Source organism: Varanus komodoensis, unplaced genomic scaffold (genome assembly GCF_004798865.1).
Source record: "Varanus komodoensis strain SLA01 unplaced genomic scaffold, ASM479886v1 scaffold3, whole genome shotgun sequence".
NCBI classification, from domain to species: domain Eukaryota; kingdom Metazoa; phylum Chordata; class Lepidosauria; order Squamata; family Varanidae; genus Varanus; species Varanus komodoensis.
This window is the reverse complement of record NW_025335761.1, coordinates 10,048,434-10,059,095: the sequence shown is the minus strand read 5'-3', so window position 1 is coordinate 10,059,095 and position 10,662 is coordinate 10,048,434.

The following is a 10,662-nucleotide window of genomic DNA, read 5'->3' as shown; positions in this document are numbered from 1 at the left end:
TGGCCCAAAGTCACCCAGTCAGCTCCATGGCTGAGCAGGGACTATGACCCAGGTGGCCTGAGTCCCAGACCCACGTTCTTAACCACAACACCACACGGCATCTCAAATTAGATGCAACATTGATTTCATAAGGTGCACGTTTGCTGTTGCGCTAAAGGCACCCATGTGGGTCCTCAGTGCTGGCTCTGGGTTTCTAAATGCCTTTGAGCAGGTTAATTTCAGTGGGCTCCCATCCTCAGTAATTCTGCCTCCTCACCACCAGCACCCCTTGTTCTCATTAGTGCTACCGTGGGGTGAACACCAGAGAGAAAGCAGACAGTGGCATCTACAGCTCCTCCCCATTACCACTGTTGCCTGGGCCTCAGCAACAGGCAAGAAGACAACAGGCTGCAATGATGGCAGGGCAAGCAAGTCCAGGGCTCTTGTTAGTGGGCCCCTGCTGAGGTGTGGGCCCTCAGCAGGAGCCCCACCGTGCCTATCCTGGCCAAGGCTCCACTTGGTTGCTTGGTGGTGGGGACAGTGGCAGTGGAATTGGTACTCTTTGGTCCCTAAGAAAGAATTCCTCTCTGAAGGAGGATTTGCATTGCACAGATAACTCCTCCTCATGCCTCCTTGGAAGAAGCGCCCCTTGAAATGCAGGCAGCAGCTTTGGAAAATTGACTGTTGTGGCATTTTTCTCATGCTCTCCATGCTGTGGCCCCAAGCCTGAACATGGTTCCCCTTCTCTGCTATTTGCACAACCAAGGCTGTGGATCCTAACTGTTGTTGTGGCTGTTATATGCTATCAAGTTATCTCTGACTTGTGGTGACCCATTGCCTTCAAAATGCTTTGTCCTGTTCAGCACTTTTAAACCCAAAGCTGTGGCTGCCTTTGTGGAGTCCATCCATCGCATCATTGATCTTCCTCTTCTTCTGCCTTCAACTTTCCCTAGCATGATTGCCTTCTCTAGTGAGTCTTGTCTTTTCACAATATACTCAATATGACAGTTTCAGTTTCTCCATATTTGCTTCCAAGGAAGTTCTGGCTTGATTTGATCTAGGACCCACCTGTTCTTCTTTCTGTTGGTCCAGGGTATTTGCAAAGCTCTTCTTCAGCACCAAGTTTCAAATCCATCATTTTTCCCCTGCCAGCTTTCTTCATATATGATGACTGGGGCCCTAAATTCAATCATTTAGGATGGAGGACAAGTGCCTGGAGAGCAGCACTTGTGAAAGGGTACTTGTCGACTGCAGGCTGAACATGAGCCAGCAGTGTGATGCAGTGGTTAAGAAAGCAAATGCCACCCTTGGATGTATAGCCAGAATCATGGCTTGAAGATCTAGGGAGGTGTTGATACTGCTCTAACACAACTCTGGTGCACCCACAACTGGAGTACTGCATCCAGTTCTGGGCTTCACATTATAGGAGAGACATAGCTAGGTTAGAATCGGTTCAGCACAGGGTCACAAGAATGGTAGCCGGGTTGGGAGGGATGACATATGAGGAATGATTGAGAGAACTGGGTCTTTTCAGCCTGGAGGAGACTCCAAGGGGATCTTATAATGACTTATAGGTATGTGAGGGGATGTCATGTGGAGGAGGGCCATGACCTGTTCTTCCCTGCAGCAGAGGGAAGGCCGCGTTCCAATGGGGCAAAGCTCAAGGAACCAGGTTTCAGGTAGGATGTCAGGAAGTACTTCCAGATGGTTAGACCCCCTAGCATAAGGAATGGGCTTCCAAGGGAGGTGGTTGAGGCCCCATCAGTGAGGGTGTTCAAGGAAAGATTGGACAACCACATGTTAGGGATTATATTAGGAGAGCCAGCTGGAGCCAGGCATCAGACTGGATGGCCTAGGAGGCCCCTTCTGACTCACCTTTTTCTGTTTCTATGTTTCTAACTTCACATCTGTAGGGATATTAGGGATGTTGTGTCTAGGGGGTTGGTTCTACAGGAAAGGTGAGCTTTAAGGGAGGATTTGAAGGAAATAAGGTGATCTTACTAAGGTATTCCAGGCATGAGGTGAGCAAAGGGGAAGGGCAGAATCATTTCAGGAAATGGTAGAATTTTGGATGGCTGAAGGTGGTAGGATGGATAATTGAAAGTCATAGATGGGGAAGTGTCAGGCAATAGAAAGTTCTCTTTTTTTTAAATAAATTTTATTCTTAAGAAACCTAGCAAAAAAGAAACTAAAACAACATCAATCATTGAGAACATTGGAGCTGCTGGGTCAGCCCCCCACATTTTTTCTTTTTATGTTAAACTATAAACATATTTAAATCTATGCATAGTCCCGTTTCTCTAGCCAATGATTTAAAAAAATCCCAAGTTTGATAGGAGTCTGGATCTTCTTTCTCCTTCAGACACAAAGTCAATCTGTCCACTTCTGCACAGTACAAGATCTTTTTTAGAATCAGTTTGTCGGTAGGTGGCTCTTCACTCTTCCAATGTTGGGCAGCAATAGAAAGTTCTGAGGGTTAGCGTGAAGAATTTGTACAGGACCCAGGAGAACAAAGGAAGCTAGTATGAACATTATTATTAAATTTATATGCTGTTCAACTGACAGGTGCTCTAAGGATAGTTTTAATTAAAACATATGATAAAATAACAACCAAAGCAATACACACAGTAATGAAAATGTCAGTATTCAAGTATTATAAAGCCAGTAATAAAGAGCACCAGATTAGAAATTAGATGTGCCAGTTTATGTTTGCTTAGTTAGAAAAAAGTCCTATGAGTCCTAGTATTCTTCAGCCAGCCAAATGCCTGTTAGAGCAGAAAGGTTTTAATCTGTTTAGTAAATATATACAACAAAGAGACAGGTGGATTTTCCTGGAAAGGGCATTTATCCATCATTATCGTATCAGCACTGACCTGCAGATAGTCCTGTTCTTAATTGTGGAGTGTCTCCTGGAAGATTCTGGGCTTGTTTTGAGATGTACATGAGTTTGAAGGAAGATGCTGATGAGTGTTTAAGACCTTTTCATGTCTATGAAAACATTTCAAATTGAAACACCTGGAAAAACAGTTGGAAAAAAGTTTTTTTTCCTCAAGCATGAATGTCACCAACTTTTCAAGTCAAACAGAAGTCCCTGTATGCATTTTCCCCCATAGCAGGCCATATCAGAATGAAGATCAGGGATGAATTTACGGAAATGTCTAATGTAAATACGAGTGCAAATATTGTTGGGGTTTTTCTTTTTTAATCAGAAGGTGAATAATTCACCTATTTGCTTTTAATTTTTTAAAATTGCTCTCTTAGCTTTCACCCATGTAAAATATCTACATCAGTGAGATGTAATCAAACCTATATCTTTTCTATATTATTCACCAGGGGAAGAGAGGAATAGAGTAGAGGGTTAGAAGCACTCTAAACTTTGAGATGTGGGCTGATCAAGGTTGGAAAGGTGACCAGGAATGCCTTGTTAGAATGTGTGCAGCAGCATGAAAGACAAAGATTGATCTTCACCCAGCCTTTATAGCACAGGGATTACGGTATTCCACTTGCTTTTAAATTTATTGCATTTATCACCAATATGTCCTGTGGAGAGCTCATAGAGGTATGTGTGTGGTTAGTAGGGCTCATATCTGCTTGGTTTTGACCATAGCGCAGAGTAAGGTACTCCAAAATGCTACAGTGCTTGTTCCAGTGCAGGATCAGGGTGAGTGGGAAAGGAAAGGAAAGGAAAGGAAAGGAAAGGAAAGGAAAGGAAAGGAAAGGAACGGGCACAAAATACATCACTTTAAAGACATACTTAGAGTTGTCATTATTTTTAATTTTGTTCATTCTAGAATGAGTGCAAGGTCCTTGTTCTGGATCAGTTCCCTGGCTTGGGAGTTAGGGGTTCTTTTCTCCTTTACCCTTTCGGTGGTCCAAAATCTACCTGGGTCACCTGCATCTGCCATATGCATTGCCAAAAAGTGAGCCTGTGAAACAAGCAGATCTCCATTTGGCAACATAAGCTGCAGGTCTCTGACCCAGATCAGGGGAGAAAGCATTAAACACTCCCTGATACCTAAACTAGGGTTTTAACCCAGACTGGGGGCTCTGCATTTATTCTAGAATCAAAGAAAAAGATAAAGGGCAGAGCTGCTTGCTGTCTTTAAAGTAATTCACTCTAAGCAATGTGTACTTTGTATTTAATAATGGCAGTAGTGTTGGGGATGCAGGTAGGAGACTCCAGCTGGGGACCACCCTCAACAGCTTTTTACCTTTCTGGTTTTACTTATTTCATCCATTTATATCTGAACACTTTGTTCCCCAATGGCTTAGATTAAGCTCATGAAGCAGTTCAACAGTTTTCCTGTGAACAGTAAGAAGAGCCACCTGAAACTGCACCGAAGGCAGTGCAGCATCCACCCTAATTTAAATTCAGAGTAACATACATACACCCAACCGCCACATCGTGTTGCGATTGCGTCTGTGTCTGGCAGGGAGGGCTGCTGGCTGGACTACTTGGTGACACATGATGCCATCTTATGCCACTGTCCATCTAGCTCAGGTCCCTCTGTTTTGACTGGGTGCAGCTGTCCCTCAGGGGTCTTCTTCTCCCCTGCTGCTTGACCCCATTTCATTGAAGAGGCCAAAACTGCAACTGGGTCTTCCGAACTGCCAATCATGCGCTCCGCCACTGAGCTATTCCAACTGCAGGACCTGATGGAGATGGAGGAGTTAGTCATCATCGTCATTACTTCTTTTCCACACATCTCCTTCAAAGATGGAATCAAAATGGCTTACAAAACTACAATCAGAGTGCAAAAAATACAGTGAAATACGAATGTGCAAGGGTCAGATGCAAAAGCAGAAAAAGGAGAAAAATGTCAGTCAGTCCAATAATTCCAGCAATAGCAAGATAAAACATTCTTCCTTGAATGCGTCCTTTCATTTAATCAGCTTCCAGTCCTCAGTGTGGAACACAACTATCTCATGCAACTTTGTTATCTCAGTTTCTAGATAAATAATAACATTATATAATTGCAGTTGTACTGCAGTTATAATATATAATATTATATATATAATACAATAACTGCAGTTGTACTTGCTGAAAGCAGTAAGTACAACTACAGTAGCCATTCACAGTAGACCTAAGGGTAAAAGTGTTTGCCATGGGATGCTGAGGGCGGTTGTGAGGTCTCCTAAAGACAAATGAAAACAGCTACAGTTTTTCATTGAGGCTTTGATCATAACAGAGAGAAAATAAATGGAAACTATTTGAGTGGTGACCCTTAGACTGCAAACCTCTATGTTCTGATAAGACCAGCAGCCATCTTTTTAAAGCTATTAGATAGGAGCTGCTGTTTGATACACCATCTTGCCTGTGTGAGCTGCTCCTGTGAGACCTTGGGTATTGCATTAATTCTTCATCTAAACATTTGCATAGTAATATACTGACAGTTTCTCTGTTGCTTTAGCTGGAAGCATAAAAACATGAGACAAATTGGAATAATTACGCTAGCTGCAAAAAGAAATGTGCAAGACTGCTATAGAAATCCAATTGCTAGAGTAATTTTCAGAAAAGGGATAGGTACAAAATTGAACCAGAGCTGCTGCTTGTTTTGATTTTGTGTTTTTAATTGCCTTGAAGTGCAATCTGTTCAGTGAGTCACAGGGATAGAGATGTTTGTAATGGCCTTGGACTGGAAGAATCAGGATCAAATCTCAATGTACACACTTAGCAAACAGAATATTGTTCATTTAATGTCATTTCTAACATTTCTATTCCACCCAATAGTTGAAGCTCTTTAGACAGTCAACAAAAATTAAATATGCTACAAAAACCATATGCATACAAATGCAAACAGGGCAACACACAATTGTCATGGATGGCTCTGTGTTTCTTTGGGTGCTGGTCAATGAAGGGACTAAATTCAACCCATGCAGTTCTCCCTTGGATATTGTGTGGGTCTTCACTGCTTGTCCTTCATACCTTTGCTGCTAGGGCAAAAGTGCAACTGTGCCAAATGTAGATAATAGGGGAAAATGGAGGGCTATCACCCACGCACAGTGAGCATCAAGATGTACAGCAGCCTATTACTTTTATTTGCTTTGTAGTACTAGGAACTCTTGTCATCTGTTATCACTCTGCCATCCACTTTAAGTAGCTGGACACCCTTCTCTTTCTCATGTCTTTTGTTCTGGATGTATCTGAAGAAGGCTTCCTTGTTCTTAGCATCCCTTGCTATTCTCAGTTCATTTCCTGCTTTAGCCTTCCTGATGCTGCCCCTGCAATTCTTTCCTATTTGTTTATATTCTTCCTTTGTGGCCTGGCCCTGCTTCTATTTCCTGTACATGTTCTTTTCTTTTTTTTGTTCAGGCTGTCACTTAACTTTTTGTGGAGCCACGTGGGCTTCCTCTGCTGTCTTCTACACTTTTTTCTTGATGGAATTGTTTGTAATTGTGCTTGGAGAATCTTCTTTTTCAAGATTTCCCACCCCTCTTGGACTTCTTTTCCCTTAAGGGTATGTTGCCACGGCACATGACATGACTTGTGGCAGTGCAGCTGAAGCACAGAAAGGTCTTCTTCATAAGGACCAAGGAGAAGCCCTGCTTCCTTCTGCACACTCTGTGCTTCCCACGGCGCAACTGTCCCATAGAGAAAACAAAGGAAGTGGGGCTGATGTGGGGTAAAGAACACATGATTATAGCACCTGTGCAGTAATGCTGAGGTCAGGTTCAGATCCAAGCACCTATGGCATATGGTGTGAGCACACTGGATTATCGGGACAAACTCTTCAGCAAAGCCAACCACACATTGGTTCTGTTTTGGCAGAGTTTTAAGTCTCCTACAGTCAGACTCTAAATGAGTAGGAACGCTTTGCTGAGCCAAGCCCAGCACCTGCAGTGTTCTAGTACTGGCCAGGCTGAACATGCCTTTCCATATTAACAGGTTGTTTCAAATATTAAAGGTGGTTAGAATGATAGTCTGCATTGTGGCATGGCTTGCAGTAGATCTCTCTCATCATGTCACCTGCACATACTGGATTCACTTGTGTTGACCTGTGCTTTGTAATGTGATGGCTCGTTATCCCAGTGTTCTGTACAAAAAGTTCAGTTGACGTCTGTACAAGTAAGTGTATCATGCGGATTGTGATGCAACAGCAACAAGGGAGGGCCGGGGAACAGCTGGCATCAGTAGAAGAGGCAAAAGATCACTTTAATCCTGTTACCAACCCAACCCACCTTGGTAAAGGCAAGAAGTTGGCTTTGCCTTGTTGTACGTGCATTTTTGAAGCTCAGCCTGACAAGATTTCAGAATTCTGGAGGCACATACTTCAAATGTTTGCTCCATAACGAAGTGAAGGATTAATTGTAAATAGCACATCTTTAGCATAATCTTGAAGTAAGAAAATAATAAATACCAGAGCAGAATGTGATGGCTGGGTTCAGCAGGAGAGATCATATTGACTAACCCTTTGACATTATATCTTCACTGTACAAAATCTGGTATTTGTTGTTGTCACTGTATTCACTGTCGAAAGCACAAAATAAAAGCATGAGCCTTGGTATCTAATTTTACAGTACAAAAATTAATAATAAAATAAAATTCAGCCATGAATAGAAACCAACAATGAATCATCCTGTTTATTTAGATGATGCTTAGCTGTCCTGCACTGGAAAGGTTACATTTTAATGAGTGGTTGAACATTATCAGCAACGGTTATATGACCGAAAATCATTAAGTGATCATAATGCAATTCCAAAATAGGCAACCCACAAAAGGTCTTCCATAGTGATATGAACCCCTCACAATTAAACATGGTTGCCTGCTGAATCGCTCCCGCTCTGAAAAAGGTTTCCCGAGCAGTTGCACTGTGGATGCTTGAAGCCAAAAACAGGACTGGCACTAACATTAGGCAGAATGAGGCAGTTGCCTCAGGCAGCAGACGCAGAGAGGGGGCAGGAAAGTGCTGCAGGAGAGAGCCGTGGGCCCGGTGGCCAGCCCTGTGTCCCCCGTGAGAGTCTGCTGCAGTCCTGCGCAGTGGAGGATGCTGCCCGTTGCTGGTGCTGACTGATTCACCTCCCCGTCGGGTCAGCTTTTACAGGGGGCAGCATCCAGTTCTTTGCTTCAGGCAGCAAGGCACGCCCTGTTGCCCAGCCTTCCCTGCTGCTCTGGCCACCCGTGCCTCACAACACTGAGGACGGCAGCAGTCAGAGCCCGCACTCCTCCTGGCCTTCCCACAGCTGCCTTCTCTGCCTCGCCCCCGGGCATGACGACAGGTGGCAGCAGGTGCTTGCTCTCTGTGATGACTGGGAGGGAGTCAGCGACCACTGCCTGGCCACCTTCTGTCCCCTTCTCCCTCAGCACCAGCTGCAGTGGCAGCCAGTTGCTCTCTTTCCACCCAATGACAACGGTGGGAGGGCAAGAGAGTTAGCAGCCCCCTTTCTTCACCACCACCTTCACCTCTCCCCCTCCCAGCCATGATGGCCTGTCCTCTCGCTCCTCCTCCTCCTTTAGGCCTCCTGCCTTCTCAGTTGCAGCCCTCCATCACACTCCACTGGCAGCTTCCCACTTTGTGCGTTTCTCGCAGCATCCCTTGATATGCCTTCCTAATGCCTTTGTACAGGGAGCTTGCCTGTGCTATGGCAACACAAGCAATCTCCAGAGCAGTGTCTTGCTGCAAGGAAGCAATGGTAAGAGTGAGGCATTTGGGCCAGTGAGGCTTCTGCGCAATGTGTGAGACTTACTGGCGAGTCTGTCCACTTGATGCTGGCAGTGTTTGGACAGGCCCTCAAAGCAAGGCATCAGGCAGGTGCATTCCTGAGAGATGGGCCAGCCACTCTCACCATGCTGAAAAAGCAAACCAGCACTGCTTTCTCTTCTCTGGGTTGTGGAATCCACTGCCCATTGGTGGACTGCACCCCGCAGATTCTTCCCAAACAAACCTGAATTTTACCTAAAGAAAGTTCCCTCTGCAGAGGTCTCTCTCAGGCTGTGGCCTCTCTCCCCTCAGGCCAGATACAATAGCTGTTGCTGTTCATCCCTTCCTGGGCATTTACCTGGATGAATCCAGTAGTTCTTTCTTATTGTTACAGCCCAAGAAGGGGCATTCATTCCCATCGTGGAAGGCTGGCCCTGGGTTGGATAAATGGGTCAGAGGACATTTCCCTGATTCCTTCCCCTCATTTCTCCCCAAACAAATTCCTAGGCTCCACTATTTTTAGGAGATTGGTCTATAGAAACATAGCAGGTCAGAAGGGTCCTCCTGGGCCATCTAGTCTGACCCCCAGCACAAGTCATCTCTGCTCATGGAATCTCCAATGTGTGGGTATCCAATCTTTCCTTGGATGTCCTCACTGATGGGGCCTCCACCACCACCCATGGAAGCCCATTCCATATCCTAGGGGTCCTAACTGCCAGGAAGTACTTCCTGACATCCACCTAAAGCTCAGTCTTATCTAGCCCAGTGCAGTGGCTTGGGGATCTCTCTCAATCCTGCTCTTTTTAGCTGGAAGTGCCAGTTAAACAATTCTGCAGGGAAATAATATATTATGCTCCATAACAGTTGGAGGTAGCCCTGTAGGTCAACTAGACCAGTCCTCTGTCTGAAGCAATAAATGCAGAGCTAGAGCATTTCTATCAGATGTTTGCCTGGCCTCTGACTGGAGACCTTCATTCAGGAAAAGAACCTTCTTTGCTGTAGGTAGATGGTTTCCGAACAGCTCTTCCTGTTAAGACGTTTCTCCTAATGTTCAGTCAACATTCCTGTAGCTGAAGCCCATTAGATCTAGTCCTTCGTCTTCCCCTGTGTGATAGCCTTTCAGCATTTGAAATATGCTATCATATCCTCCCTCCCCCCTGCACCCCCAGTCTTATGTCCTCCAAGCTAAACATATCCAGCTCCTTCAATCTTTCAAACTAGGGTTTGTTTTGCTTGCCCCTGACTATTTTAGTTGCTGTCCTCTGCATCTGTGTTCATTCAGCAGAACCTGACCATGAACACAGGAAAAGGGAGGAAAATGGTCTATTCTGCAAGATGTTGACCTTGACTCTAGTCTTGGTTGATTTGAATTGTTTTCCCCACTTCAGTTCTGCTGCAGTATCATGTTTAGAAATATCTTTGCTATTTTTAGAGCCCTTTGTGAATGGCAACTCAAATATTGCTTGAACAGCAGTCCCTCTGCTTGTATAGACTGGCAATTTGTCTCCTCAAATCCACCACTTGCTTAGATTTCCACATTACAAGACTGGGAGCACAATCAGTGAAAGCTGAGTGCCATTATTGAAACAACAAGACCATATGGGGTCAGTTTAGTTTGTCTTCATCCCTCCTAGTATGCATTGCAGAGCTTGATACATCTGTTTCAGGTTAGTTTGACTGATCTGCTTGGGATGCAAGGGAAGGTGGAGAAAGGGAGGTGGAAAAATGAAGGTATAATAGGATAGCAAATATTTCCATAGAAACCAGTCAGCTTCATTGAAATAACATTCACAACAGAATCCTTTTCTCTTGACCTCCCCTGGAAACATCAATTGAAAAATCCTCATCTAATGGGTTGTCATGCAATTGTGTTGCATTGTTTCCACAGGTCTATTGAAAACTCTCATCTAATGCATTGTCAGGAGATTGCGTTGTATTGTTTCCACAAGACATATCTGTATAATATAGCAAATTCCTATAACCATAGAAGATTTGATGAGAAAAATCTATTTGTTAAAGAGTGGTAATTGCTTCATTTTTAGAT